General features: G+C 39.0%; 1 pseudogene; it reads left to right on the top strand.

Moving 5' to 3' along the window:
• The first annotated feature begins 3,179 nt into the window (after positions 1-3,179).
• Positions 3,180-15,045, top strand: part of LOC122739591 — a 90,973-nt pseudogene continuing 79,107 nt past the window's right edge.

A 15,045-nucleotide genomic window follows, 5' to 3' on the forward strand; every position in this document is an offset into this window, starting at 1 on the left:
GTAGAAGAGTTCCGCCCATGAAGCGAAGATCTTTGAGGGCAAGACCAGGAGTCTTTTCTTTGTGTCAGAAGTGACGCGGGCTAGGTGGGAGGAGGAAGGAAGAGAACTGGCGCTCTTCTGACACTCTTTCCGGGGACTCTGGTGGAGAAGGGAGCTAGAAATGTGCTCTCTCTTAATAGATGGAATCTAGGGCCTTTCTCTCTCTCTTTACCAAATTCTTATTCTCCTAATAAATGCTTAAAAGCCTAACTCTTGCTAAAGCTTATAATTTATTGGCGACCACTCATTAGATATTTTAGATTAGCTAGAATTTTAGCCTTAACATTAGGCAGCTGAAAGGAATATACTTAGACAGAGGGCACAGGTATGAATGAATATGATGGGATTATATCTGTAAAGCATTTATTTTTTGTTTATCCTTGTTTTTGTGTGGGCAGTCAGGGTGGGTGGCTTACATCTGGGGCAAGATGTGGGCTTGGGGGCCTCCTGGATCCATGGCTGGTCCTTTGTCCACTGTATCACCTAGCTGGCCCATGATGATATATTTAAAATAAAGATAAGGTCTAAGAGGAGTGCAATGGAAGAAAGGCAAAGGGAGAGGTAGAAGAAGGTAAAGTAGCTCACATAAAAGAAATGAGAAAAAGCTTATGGAGTAGAGGGGAAGATGGGGAAGGAGCAGTCAAGTGAGTGAGCCTAACTCTCATCAGAATTGGTTCAAAGAAGGAACAGCATACACACTCAAGAGGGGATAGCAATATATCTTGCCAGGTGGGGAAGTGGGAGGGGAAGGGGATAAGGGGACGGGGTAGAGGCAGTGGAAGAAGGGCAAATTGGGGAAGGGGGTAGTAAAAAGCAAAACACTTTTGAGGACGGATAGTGGTTTTGTTATTGATATGGTTAATTATGCTGATATTTTTCCTAATATTGGACCAGCCCTGCATTCTTGGTATAATTCCCACCTGCTCATAGTATATGATCTATGTGATATATTTCTCTAATTTCCTTGTTATTATTTTATGTACATTTTGCATCAAAATGAATCGGAGAAATTGGTCTATAATTTTCTTTCTGTTTTTGCTCTTCCTGGTTTAGGCGTCAGTATCATATTTGTGGTAAAAAGAATTGGTAGGACTCCTTTGCTTATTTTTCCAAGTATATTATATGGTATTTCAATTAAATTGATCTTTAAATGTTTGGTAGAATTTACTAGTGAATTCATCTGGCTATGGGGATTTTTCTTAGGGAGGTCATTGATGGTTTGTTCAATTTCCTATTATAAAATTGGGTTATTTAAGTTTTCTATTTCTTCTCTTAAACTATCTTATTTATATTTTTCTAAATATTCATCTATTTCATTTATTTTGTGACACTTAGACTATCAGGTTTATAGGCATAAACTGGGTAAAATAGCTCTTAATTGTTTTAATTTCTTGTTCATTGATGGTAGGTTTACCTTTTCATTTTTGATACCAATAATTTGTTTTTATTTCTTTTAAAAATCAAATTAACCAATGGTTTATGTATTTTGTTTTTTTCATAAAGTCAGCTTCTAGTTTTGTTTATTAGGTTAATGGTTTTCATACTTTCAATTTTATTAATCTCTCTTTCGATTTTCAGGATTTCCCATTTGTTTTTTAATTGGGGATTTTTAATTTGTTCTTTTCCTAGTTCTTTTTAGTTGCATGCCTGATTCATTGATGTATTTTTTCTATCTTATTGATATAAACATTTAAAGCTATAAAATTTCTACCTAAGTACTGCTTTGACTACACAAATTTTGGTATGTTGTCTTACTATTGTCATTCTCTTTAGTAAAATTATTGATCATTTCTATAATTTTCTTTGACCCACTCACTCTTTTAGGCTTAGATTATTTATTTCTATTTATTAATTTTTGTTTCCATAGGTCTTTATTGAATGCAATTTTTATTGCATTATGATCTGAAAACAATTCATTTGATATCTCTGCTTTCCTGCATTTGCTTGTGGGGTTTTCATTCCCTAATACATGGTCAATCTTTATGCAGTTGCCATGTACCCGAGAAAAAGGTATTGCCCTTTCTATTCCCATCCAGTTTTTTCCAGAAGTCTATCATATCTATCTTTTCTAAAATTTTATTTGTACCTTCTAATCTTATTCAATGACCAAGATCGCTGAGAGATTAATGCTTAGCCACAGTTGGAAAGCCAGTATTTGTCAGAAGCAAAACTTGAACCTAGGTTTTCCTGGCTCTGAAGTTAGCTTTCTTTCCACTTTGCCAAGCTGCCTGTTGCTTGGTATTCTATATTTGACTATTGATAGACTGACTATATGCATTCATGTATTCCTTAATTACAGATCATTTAAAAATATTCTTCCCCTAATTCTTCTAGCATTATCTGATATTTCTGGGTCATCTGGCCAGTGGTGTTACTTGGATATAGTGAATCTCAATACCTAAATCATGGAAGGTTGATTACTAAGGGAATAAGCTTTAGAACAGTCAGGTAAACTCATTTGATTTCAGGGAAGTCAGGTAACAAGGCATAGTTTTTATTGTAAAGGTTCCATTTTATCTAAGGTATCTGTAACGGGGCAATATCAGGTATTAGTTTTCAGGGAGTGAATCAGCAAACATTAGACTTTGTGGATGTAGCAGTAAAGAGATGTTTTCTAGAGTAGTGGCTCCAATAGCTACACTGAAAGGTGCTATTGCATTTTGAGACAGGGTCAATTAGGAGTCCCCTCTCACACCTTCTTGAGCATGTTTTAAAATTGGAAATTCTGAGCTCTTCTCAATAGCTTATCTTGCTGTTGATACTCCTTTCTGAAACTGATAGGGAACCTGCCTAGAGGCCCAGGTGATTTGGGACCTCAGGCAAGCATCAATCTGCTGGCCTAGCTAAAGCACAGGATGTGGTTGTTATGACAGGAAGTTTACACATTCTTGAACGAATGAAATCCTTGTCCTCTTCACAAACATGGCGTATCGGTGAATATACTAATGTTTTCTTTGGTAAACAGTCCAGTGGGGACACTTGCCTGTCATAAGATGTAGTTGATGATCCTTACTCTTATGTTTCTTGATGTGTCATAGTAGACATGTCACTGGACCTCTTCAGGTGTCAATTTCCTCATGTGTAAAAGAAGCAGTTTGGGACTTTATGGCTTCTGAGGTCTCACTCAGATCTCATTTGAAATGTATGAACTTGCACACAGACAGGAACGTACTATTACTACCACTACCACTACTACCACCGCCACTACTACCACCGCCACTACTACAACCACTACAACTACTACCAATATCACTACCACTACCACTAGCACCCCCCACTACCCAACTACTATCGTAATTCCATATAGTGCTTTAAGGTCTGTAATGGGTTTTATAAGCATTATCTCATTTTTCTTTCATAACAACACCTGCAAGGTAGATGCTATTTTTTTTTGTGAGGCAATTGGGGTTAAGTGACTTGCCCAGAGTCACACAGCTAGTAAGTATTAAGTGTCTGAGGCTGGATTTGAACTCAGGTCCTCCTGAATCCAGGTCCAGTGCTCTATCTACTGCAGCACCTAGCTGCCCCAGGTAGATGCTATTTTTAATCCCCATTTATAGATGAGGAAACTGAGGTAAACATGGTTTAAATGACATACCCAAGGTTAGTGAATGTTAGCAATGTCTCAGGCTGGATTTGTACTCATCCTCCTGACTCTGAGTCTAGTATTCTCTCCACTGCACTACCTATCTGCCTGTAGGCAACTGCTGGGTTGCATGATGTTGTTGGCTCCTAATATTTTCTAGAGTTATCTATTGAATCTATATAATAATCCTTTGAGAAAGAGAACAAAAATAATTTTTACTCCCATTTTTGAATAGTGAAACTGAGTTCAGAGACAGTTTCACAGCTGTAAAATAGAATTCAAATGTAGATCATAAGATTACAGGGATTAAAGGACATCAAGTCCAAACTTCTCATTTTGTAGATGAAGAAATTTAGGTCCAGTGAGATCAAATAATTTAGAGGTTATTTTTTTGGGGGGGGAGCAGGGCAATGACAGTTAAGTGACTTGCTCAGAGTCATACAACTAGTAAGTGTCAATGGTTTGAAGTCAAATTTGAACTCAGGTCCTCCTGAATCCCAGGGCACCAATGCTTTATCTCCACTATGCCCACCTAGCTCCAGGTGATCTTAGATGGCCATACACAGCTACCAAGTATCTAAGGTAGGATTTTATCACATGTTCTTCCTGTCTCTATCTGGCAACTAGGTGATATTATAGTTCAGCAGTGCCAGGCCTGGAGTTCAGGAAGACTGGACTATCTAAATTCAAATCTAGTCCAGAAACTTACTAAGCTGGGTGACCCTGATATAAATCACTTCATCCCATTTGTCTTCATTCTCCCCATTTGTAAAATGAGCTAGAGAAGGACATCGCCAAACGATTCCAGTATCTTTGCCAAGAAACCTCAAATAGAGTCAGAAGTGTCAGACATGACTGCCTAAACAACTAAACAATGACAGCTTCCTGTTCCATGTCCAGTGCTCTATCCACCATACCATGTTGCCTCTGTGTCTTCTTACTTGAATAATAACTCCAGTCTAGAGTGCTTTATGCTCTACCATAATCCTAAATTTTAGATGAAGCAATAATATAATTCTTATTTTCCCAAGGTGGGAAAATGGGGACTCAGAGCAATTACTTCCCCCTTCCATGACCATACCCATAGAATCCTGATGTCTCACATCTGGACTCTCTAATGACCCTACAGTATACACCTACACATGTGTTGACAAATGCAACCTTCTCTCACTTGGTGTTCAAAGCCTTCCATAAACTGGTGCTACCTGACTGCTATATAACTTTCTCCAATAATTCTTTCTACAATTCTATGTTTCTGATGAATCAGAGTGCTCCCTGCCCCTACCACATTCTATCCCCTGTCTGCCACCACCCACAGATACATCTCGCACTGTCCTGGTTCAAACTAGATCTTTTGCTTAGGCCATCATCCCTTTCAGAGGGGCTAAGTGACCTGTCCACGGTCACAAAGATATACCTTCAAAGACAGAATTTGAACTCATTTCCTTGGTTCCTCCATTCCAGATCATGCACCATTGCTCCACTCATTTTTGCTTGGCCGAAACTCATCTTCTTTCATCACAGAAGCAGAGAGTTCAGGGGACAAGAGGTGATGAGGACTAAGCCGGGAAGTGGACATTATTGGAAAACCCAGGTGGACCTGACTCCAACATTGCCTGCTTTCTTTTTTTTTTCTTTTGCTGGCCTATTGATTTTTTTTGCGGGGTGGGGGGACAATTTGAAATGTTTCTCTCGAGTATGTGATTGAGAAGATTTTTGAGCAAAGCTGCAGAGAAGACACGTTTATAGGTGACACTGTGTCATTCTGTAGTTTATGGTACATGTTAAGGAAGATTTTTTCAACATCCCTTTCAGTGTTGGCATTTACCAGCCAGAGAGGGGCCTCTACGATGATGTGGCCCTCACCCTCCTTTTATGTTTTTGAAAGACAATAGCAGTTTTCAACAGCCATTTGAAATTAGAGCTCATTGTTCCTATTAATCATAGTGATTACAGGGGTATGTTCTTTCCTAACTCTGTCTCCCTGGAAGACCCTGGGAGATGAAAAGGTCTCATCTCCATGGCCGGGAACAATCTCGGGCCCTCTCAGACAAGGGCAGGTGACCTACAAGAGGAGACATAAGGTCTCTGCAATAGTTAATAGTTTCTTCAAACTGTAGGAGGTGGGTCTTAGTGGCCTGGACAAGTTCATCACTTTTCCTCAGTCCTCTTTCCCTTTCTGATGATTCTCACCTGGGAAATTAGAATTGTTTTTGACCCTTTCCCCCTCGATTCATCTTTCAAAGTTGCCTGTGATTTAAAGCATTCCTCCACTAGTCAGGGCTGCCAGACCTGTAATGTCTTTGACCAGGGATTGTGGAGAGAAACATTGCTCTAGGTGACACGGGAAAAGGGAGGGGAGGGGAGAGGAGAGCCAGTAGTATAGTATAGCTTCCTATCCTTTCCTCACCTCTTTATTGAAAAGTAGGCCAGTCACTGTTCTTATTCCAGTCATTTAAGCTGCTTCCTCTTCATGCTCTCCAAACTTACATGAGATGATGAACAGAAAGGGCTTCGAAAAACATGGATACTTATTAGCTGTGTGACCCTGGGCAAGTCACTTAATGATACACTTGTCTGTGCATCAATTCTTTCACTGTAAATTAAGGGGGTGGTTGTGGTGGTCCCTTTCTAAATCTAAACATCTAAATCTAACATCCTATGATAGGACAAGAGTCAGATATAATAATCACTTGAGTTTTAAAGTTCAATAGCTTAAAACTACACTAAGACTTTTGGGATGCCCTGTAGAAATGTCAAACTGTTATTATGAATAGCAGAGATGTTGGAACCCTGGAAAATAGGTGCTAAGGGTCATAAGATATTTGATATTTAGGATTAACTTCTGGGCCTAATAAGACTGGGGTGATTTTCCTTTCCCTCTCCACTGAGAACTTCCTTAGAGTTTTGGACCCATGTATGTGTAATCAAACTATGTATTCTGTCATAGGGGGTGAGTCCTAACCACCTTGAAGAAGATCCAGGCTCTCCTCACAATTATCTTTAAGACTTTGCCCCTTCCACTACAGAACGGTTGATAAAATCCCTTAAAACTTCAGTTTTGGTTTATTTCTAGAGTTTCCCCAAAAGTTGGAGTAGAAAGGTATTTGAGGGGCAGCTAGGTGGCACAGTGGATAAAGCACCAGCCCTGGGTTCAGGAGGACCTGAGTTCAAATTTGGTCTCAGACATTTGACACTTACTAGCTGTGTGACCCTGGGAAAGCAACAACTCTCATTGCCCTGAAAAAAAAAGAAAAAGAAAAAAAGAAAAAAATGGCATTCAATATACAATATAAATCAGGTATTTATTTCCTCCACACAAACGAAATCCTAAAGCACACATATACCCACACACACACAACTCACAACACACAGACAAAAGCTTAAAGGAGCAAACTAACTAATAAATAGCATTAGACTGTTCTGGGAAGTTGAGACTTGCACATCAGAACCTGAAATGCTTTTCTGTTCTATGGAGTAGGCATTTTGTATTTTATTTTGGTTCAGCTCTATATAAACAAAGTCCTACAATTTCTTCCTGTAAGCCAAGTGCAGGGACTGGGCTCATCCTCTGACCAATGGTCATCTTTTCCTTCGAGAAGATCTTAAAGGATACAGAGAAGGCACTTCCCATATTAAATAAGGGCTTAGGAACTTTGGACATCTTGAACTCAGCTCAAGGCAGCCTGCAAGGCTGGATGAAATGCATCCTGGGAAAACTGCTCCATCACCTGAAATCAGGAAAGAAATACTAAGTGGAGGAAACAAACAGAGATGCGGTTTCCAGTTAGTTGATGTAGGGCAGGTAGTTTAGTTTCCATGTGCTCATAGCTGGCATGTGGCTGTGCTGGGGGTGGGGGAGAAGTCCCAGCTCCTCCTACTTCAGTGATAGGTTCAAATGGTTTTACAATGATCTTCAGACACAAAGAAAAGAACCTCCATGGGTAATGTCACAGTCTTTTAAATCTCCACTGATGATATCAGGTCTCAAACAGTACAACAAAGAAAGCTGCGATCCTTAAAATCATCTGGTACTTGCTGTAAAAAAAATGGTCAGTAAGTGGGACAGATTAGGAATATAACAAACAGAAGCACACAGGAAGCATAGTGTCTGATAAACCCAAAGATCCCAGGTATTGCAGGAAAGACTATTTAAAGAAACAACACCAGGGGCAGCTAGGTGGCACAGTGGATAGAGTACTGGTCCTGGATTCAGGAAGACCTGAGTTCAAATCCGGCATCAGACACTTGACACTTACTAGCTGTGTGACCTTGGGCAAGTCATTTAACCCCCATTGCCCCACAAAAACAAAACAAACAAAAACGTGCGCGCGCATGTGTGTGTGCGCACGCGCACACACACACACACACACACACACAAAACAAAACAAAACAAAACAAAACCAAAAACATGACAATAACAGAAACCACAACCACCACCACCACCTCTGGGAAAACTAGAGGATAGGAGCCTGGAAGAAAGTAGGTTTAGAGTAACACCTTAGACCATAAGCTAAGAGAACTTCCAAAATGGATATGAAAGGCCACCCTAAAAACAAATGAGAGGAGCAAGGAATAAATTACCCGTTAGTCTTCTATTTTTTATTGTTTAATTTATTTGTACAAAAAATTGAAAATTTTAATATATTAAAATTTTCCAATTTAACTTTGTGCAATTATTTTTATAATTCATGGAACCCACTGATTTTTTGATATCTGTCATCAAAACTTCTACTCTCTCAGCAGTAACTATCAAACAATACGATTGCCCCAAATCAACCTCGCATGAGCTCAGGGAGTGCCTGTTCCAAGTCTGGTACCTGAACTAAGCTCTACATTGTGCTGACATTCACAGGGGTGGCTGTGAGCCTCCAGGGCAGAAGAGAGTCCCTGCCCAGCAGGCTGAGATGCATCAGAAAAGATGAATCTGAGTTGAAAGCCTTCCCAAATATTTCCAGTCCTTCAGTCCCTTTCCTTTGTAACAAACCTGTTGTCTTTTTCCTTGTTCGAATTTAGTCAGTCTGTTCAGAGTATGAAATGATTCTCCAGGCGAGGTGTGGTGCCAGTTATCTTAGATAATTAGATCTATATCAAGAAGTTAGTCTCTGGCTATCAATCCAAGTGATTTTCAAAGTTAATTACTTTTACATTGTATACATACATATACATATACATGCATACATGCACACACACATACATGCATACAAATGGGCATAAACCCTTCCTTCCTTCCTTCCTTCCTTCCTTCCTTCCTTCCTTCCTTCCTTCCTTCCTTCCTTCCTTCCTTCCTTCCTTCCTTCCTTCCCTCCTTCCTTCCTTCCTTCCTTCCTCTGTCTCTCTTGCTCTCATCATCTATCATCCACCATCTACTTATATATCATATTTCTATACTTCTGTCTATCCATCTATCTATCTATCATTTATATATATATATATACATATATATATATATATATATATATATATATATATATATATATATATATATATATATATATATATATATATTTAACTGAACAGGGCAGGGGAGGATTCGGCAGATAACTTCAAACCATCTTTAAATTTCCATAGCTTTTTCACCAGGATCTAGAATATAGTTGATGTTCTAGGTCAAGAATAACCAATGAGATCAAATCATCTAGTGTCTCTGGGAGCAACCATTTTTTTTTAGTAGATAGTTCTGTCACTTGTTAACTGTGTGACCTTGGGTGAACCCCTTAATATCCATAGACTTCAATTTTCTCATTGATAAACATGCTTCTAATATTGCTTCAAGATCATTTCTAGCTTGAAATATATGAATTTTTGTACTAAACATTTGCCTATGTACCCATTGCTGACCTTGATAATGGAAGAAGACAAAAAGGATTATCACAATGCTGGGCTCAAAGTACACCATATCCAATTGTGTCTGATCAGATCAATACAACCTTAGAATGTTCTACCACAGCTTGGGCACAAATAGTCCGTATGATCATCTGGGAGGGACATGTCTCTAAATTTGTGCATTTTCCATTCCTTTTGAACTGCTGGGATTTTGCTTTGCTCATAGAGCACAGGAGCTTCTTTGATAGGAGCACAGCTTGCTGAATGGTTGTGTGTCCATATTTCCCATGTCTTACAATTGATCCCAAGGTTCTTCAGAGAGACCTTGTGCGTATCCCTGTATTACTTCTTCTGATCTTTATTTGAGGTCAGAATGCACTCAGGGATGGATTGAATAGCTAGCAGTAATGAATCCAGGAGGGAAATGATGACTCAGGATCCCAGACTTAGAAGGAGGTACAGCAGTAATTCCCATTTCTTAAACATAACAAAAAACATCCATCCATTCATAAATACATACATTCCTCTCTCTCTCTCTCTCTCTCTCTCTCTCTCTCTCTCTCTCTCTCTCTCTCTCTCTCTCTCTTTCTCTCTGTCTGTCTGTCTGTCTGTCTGTCTCTGTCTCTGTCTCTGTCTCTGTCTCTCTCTCTCTCCCTTCTCTCCCCCTGTCCCCCCTCCTCCTCTCTCTCTGATTATTTAACTGTCCCTCCCACCAACCCCTTCTCCTCATCAAGCAAACAACCTGCCTCACCTCAAATAAAATCCTCAAGACATAGTTTCGTCACCTGGCAAAACAAATTCCCACTTAGACTATATCTAAAAATGAGTGTTGCTTTCTGAAATTGAGCTTCTTCACCTTTCTGCCAGGAAGTGAGTGTTGTTTTTTTTTTTTTTTAACCTCCATTATTTCAGACTCATGGTTTATCATTGTATTGATCAGATATCTAAAGACTTTCAAAGTTTCTTTTGGCTGTAATGTTATCATTGTACATTATTCTCCCAGTTCTGCTTATCTTGCCTTGCATCAGTCCATAGAGCCCTTTCTCATTTCTTCTAAAATTGTCCATTTCAACATTAATTATGCCACAAAATATTCCTTACATTCACGTGCTACATGAATGTAGCATCCCCCAATTGGAGGGAACATTCACCAATAGGAGGGAGCCTCCTTAGTTCCCAAATCTTGACTGTCATACTATATATCAATAAGAAACCCCTCTACAACTGGTCCAATGCTATTTCCCCACTCTGTGCTTCCCACTGGCTGTTCCTCATTCCTGGAGGGCTTTTTCCTCTCATCTCCACCTCTTAGTTTTCTAGACTTGTTTTAAGCCTAAGCTTAAATCCCACCTTCTACCGGTTATCGTTCCCAGTTCTCGCATCTGCTACTTCCCTCCTCCCCTCAGATGATCTCCCATCTACCCTATAAATTTGATGTACCTAGTTATTCTATGTGGTGTATCCACCATTAGAATGAGACTCTTTGATGAAAAGAGCTCTTTTTTATTTTTCTTTGTTTCCCTAGGACTTAGCAAATTGCCTGGCAAATTGGAAGTGCTTAATTATTGCTGACTGACTGAGGAATTAAGATGGGTCAGTCATGTTTTAAAGCAAAAGAGTGACCAGTGAAATATCCAGAATGCTTTTTTGGGTAGTGATTCAATACACAGAGACATAGAGTATACCCACTTATGACTCCAGGGCTACCTCTGTGGAGGATTTCCACCACAGGAACCCCCAGGCTAAGGGGGCACAGATGTGGTTTGATGTATCCCTTTGGAAGTAACACACATTAATGAGATCAACAGTTTCATCCACAAATAAGCAGAAAAATGTATAATTTAAATACTTATCAGGTTTGCAGAAGATCAGGAAGTGAGAGGGAACATCAAACCACTGAGTGACAGTCAGGATAGTAATAGGGAATAATTAGAATGTAGAAAGAGCTTTTATAGACAGCTAGGTGTTGCAGTAGATAGACGGCTGGACCTGGAGTGGGGTGATGTGAGTTTAAATTTGATCTCTGAAACTTTCTTGCTTTGTGACCCTGGGCAAATCAAGTAACCCTGTTTGCCTTAGTTTCCTCATCTGTAAAATGAGCTGGAGAAGGAAATGGCAAACCATTCCAGTGTCTTTGTAAAGTAAACCTAAAAAGGGATCAAGCAGAGTCAGACTTGATGGAAAAAGACTAAACACAACAACAATATATAGTGTTTTAAGGTTTACAAAATGGTTTAGGGGCAGCTAGGTGGTGCAGTGGATAAAGCACTGGCCTTGGATTCAGGAGGACCTGAGTTCAAATCCAGCCTCAAACACTTGACAATTACTAGCTGTATGACCCTGGGCAAGTCACTTAACACTCATTGCCCCACAAAAACAAAACAAAACAAAACAAAAATAAACAAAAACAAACAACAAAAACCCAAATGCTTTACAAATAGTATTTTATTCTCATAAAAACAAGTAGATAGTTTTTAATATAAAATTATACAAATTTTACAGATGAAGAAATAGAGGCAGACTGCAGTTAAGTCACTTGCTCATAGTTACCCAGCTAGTGAATGTTTCAGATCAGATTTGAACTCAGTTCTTCCTTATTCCAGGTCCAGTACTCTAAAGCTTTTGACAACTCAAACTATTGGGTACAACTCAATAATGTGAAATTTAATATTGTAAAGCCCTATTCTTGGATTCCAGAAATGAGTTTCATAAGTAAAATGGGGTAAGTATGGCTAGATAACAGTTTATATGAAAGAAACAAACAAAAAAAACCTCTGAGGCAGCAAACTCAATATGAGTCAATGATGTGAAATGGTAGCCAAAAATGCTAATGGGAACTTAATTTCAATTGGAGAAGGCATACTTCCCAGTCCAGGGAATGTTTTAGTCCTCTTGGGCTTTACCTTGAACTCAGTCTTAGTGATCTTAAATCTGGAGAATTGTGTTCAGTTCGGAGCCTCACAATTTTGGAAGGACATTGGCAAGCTGAGAATTTTCTGGAGGGAATTTTCCATGATGAGGAGGAATATGTTAGATGAGCACTTGAAGGAGACAAGGATGCAAAGTGTGGAGATAGAGGAAGAGGGAGCTGGAGGACCTGTAGGCCATGCACACACTGCATTGAAAAGATCGTTTTGAGTCCCTTCACTTCTCACCATCTAAGGACAAGGTTGTGAAGTCTGCACTCATTGGAAATTCAGGACATCCCTAGGGATGTGATAAGCAAGGATTTACTGATTCAGAGACAAGGTTAGAACTGTTTGCTTTCTCTTCTCTTCCCTATTCCTAACTTTTGGTAATTTATATCAACAAAAATCAAACGCTGAATTTGTGCATAGTCACTGAAGAATGTTGCAGAGAGGGACTGGGGAAAACTGGTTCTTTCATCAATGACTGGAAAGTTCTCACTTTCAGCTCTCTTTTTGCCTAGGATTTAAAATAAGCATCTTTAGAGAGCAAACCCCAAACAAAATATTTCTCTATTTCTCCCTTTCATTAGCCCTACAATCCCCCATTTCCATCCTAGTATTAGATGCCCCCACTATTCCCTCTTCTTAAGTTCCCTTCTTTTATGTTCTCTGGAGCCCCCACAACTAAGTGGTACTTAAGCTGAACCTTCAAGCATAGCTTCTAAGAGGCAGAGGTGAGGGAAAAGAGCATGCCAAACAAGGTTCAGACTATGCTGAGGCAAAAATGTGGGAGATGGGAGACATTCAGGAAACAGCAGGAAGAACAGTATTGTTAGATGACTATGTGGAAAAGAATGGTATGAAATTACACTTGCAAAGGTAAGTACAAACCAGATTGAAACGGGCTTTACATTTAAATGCAAAGTTGATTAGTTTATATTCTTTTCTTATCTTTTTTCTTTCTTTCTTTTTTTTTTTTTAGTTTATATTCTTTTCTTACAGTCAATTGGGAGCTACTAGATATGTATTGGCAGCTAGATGGATCTGGAAGACCTGAATTCATATATAGGCTTCAGGCATTTACTAGCTGGACAAGTCACTTAACCCCATTTGCCTCAGTTTCCTCATCTGTAAAATAAGCTGGAGGACGAAATACCAAATCACTCCAGTATCTTTGCCAAGAAAACCCCAAATAGGTTCACGAAGTGTCAGAAACAACAGAAGACAAAACAAAAAGTTGGAAGATTCTTTTTTCTTTTGTGGTGATGGGGGTTAAGTGACTTGCCCAAGGTCACACAGCTAGTAAATGTCAAGGGTCTGAGGCTGTATTTGAACTCAGGTACTCCTGAATCCAGGGCCGGTACTTTATCCACTGCACCACCTAACTGCCCCAGGTGGAAGATTCTTGAACAAAGAAATGATATGGTTTATGAATTCCTTCCTCATTCTCTGATTCAGTATAGAAAATGTAATAAAGAATATTGCCCAGCTCAGGCCCAAATAAATATGCGGTATTTACTCTGAAGCATCTCTAAGTGTCCATTCTACCTACAAGCAAGAAAAACCTGGGCCATTCCTTTGTTATTTGGGACTGGAGATGTCCAGGGTTTTCTGTACATTATAGGCATAGGATTGAATGCCCCTAGTTTCTAGTTATACCTCATCTTTCCAGCTGTTTGTAGTGAGTGGTCCATCAATTCCAATTTAAATGAGTATACTTGTTCAGCAACTTCTCGTGCCTACCATCTGTAAGACCACATTTTTCTAACCCTTTGTTGGCCTGACTCTTTAATCAATAGAAATATGTCCAAGGTCATCATTAATTCTCATTCACCCATCCCTCTTGGCTTCATTTTTCTTGTAAAGACAGCTTTTTAAATGAACAGCTCATGAGCTCAGCCACTTTGCATGATGGATTTAATCTCCTTCTACATTTATTAATGACCTTACTTTTCTTCAACTCTCTTCTGTCCATGAGAGGTCCATAAAAGTATGTAGCGATTACAAGAGCCACGTTTACAGAAATTTCCGTCTTCAGTTTCACTTTAGTGGGATTAATTATACAGCTATCTCACTTCCATACCACTACCCTAACCGTCCAAATGCTGAAAAAAAAGATAACCACTTCAGTCCTTCAGTCAATCAATAAACATGTATTAAGCTCTTCTTCTTAGCCAGATATTGTGATTTTAAACATCCCAGACACTTGGTATTTAAAAAAAAAAAGCAAAAGACAATTCCAACTCTCCATTTAATGGGTAAGACAGCATTCAAACAACTATGCACATACAAAATGCATAAATGATAAATTGGAGACAATCAACAGAAGGAAGGCACAGACATTAAGGGCGATCAGGAAAGTCTTCTTGTAGAATCTGAGATTTTATGCTTAGCCTGAAAATCAAAGCCTGATTGATCTGACACATATATGATATCCTAGCTTTATTTCTTAATGCTCCCCTATGTCAAACATATCTCATGAATTGGGAACCATAGGTTATTAGTTCAATTTCCCATATTTTAGATGACGATAATTGTCTCTGTTTTACTTAAGCGCCCATCTTAGAACTGATTAGGAACCTCTAAAGTCAAACTCAAACAGACTAGCAGACAATGCTAGTCAGAAATCAGAAAGCCAAGCATTTAAATGGGAAAGTATTATCAGGGAAATAAAAAAGGAAATTC

The sequence above is a fragment of the Dromiciops gliroides genome, chromosome 2 (genome assembly GCF_019393635.1).
Source record: "Dromiciops gliroides isolate mDroGli1 chromosome 2, mDroGli1.pri, whole genome shotgun sequence".
NCBI classification, from domain to species: domain Eukaryota; kingdom Metazoa; phylum Chordata; class Mammalia; order Microbiotheria; family Microbiotheriidae; genus Dromiciops; species Dromiciops gliroides.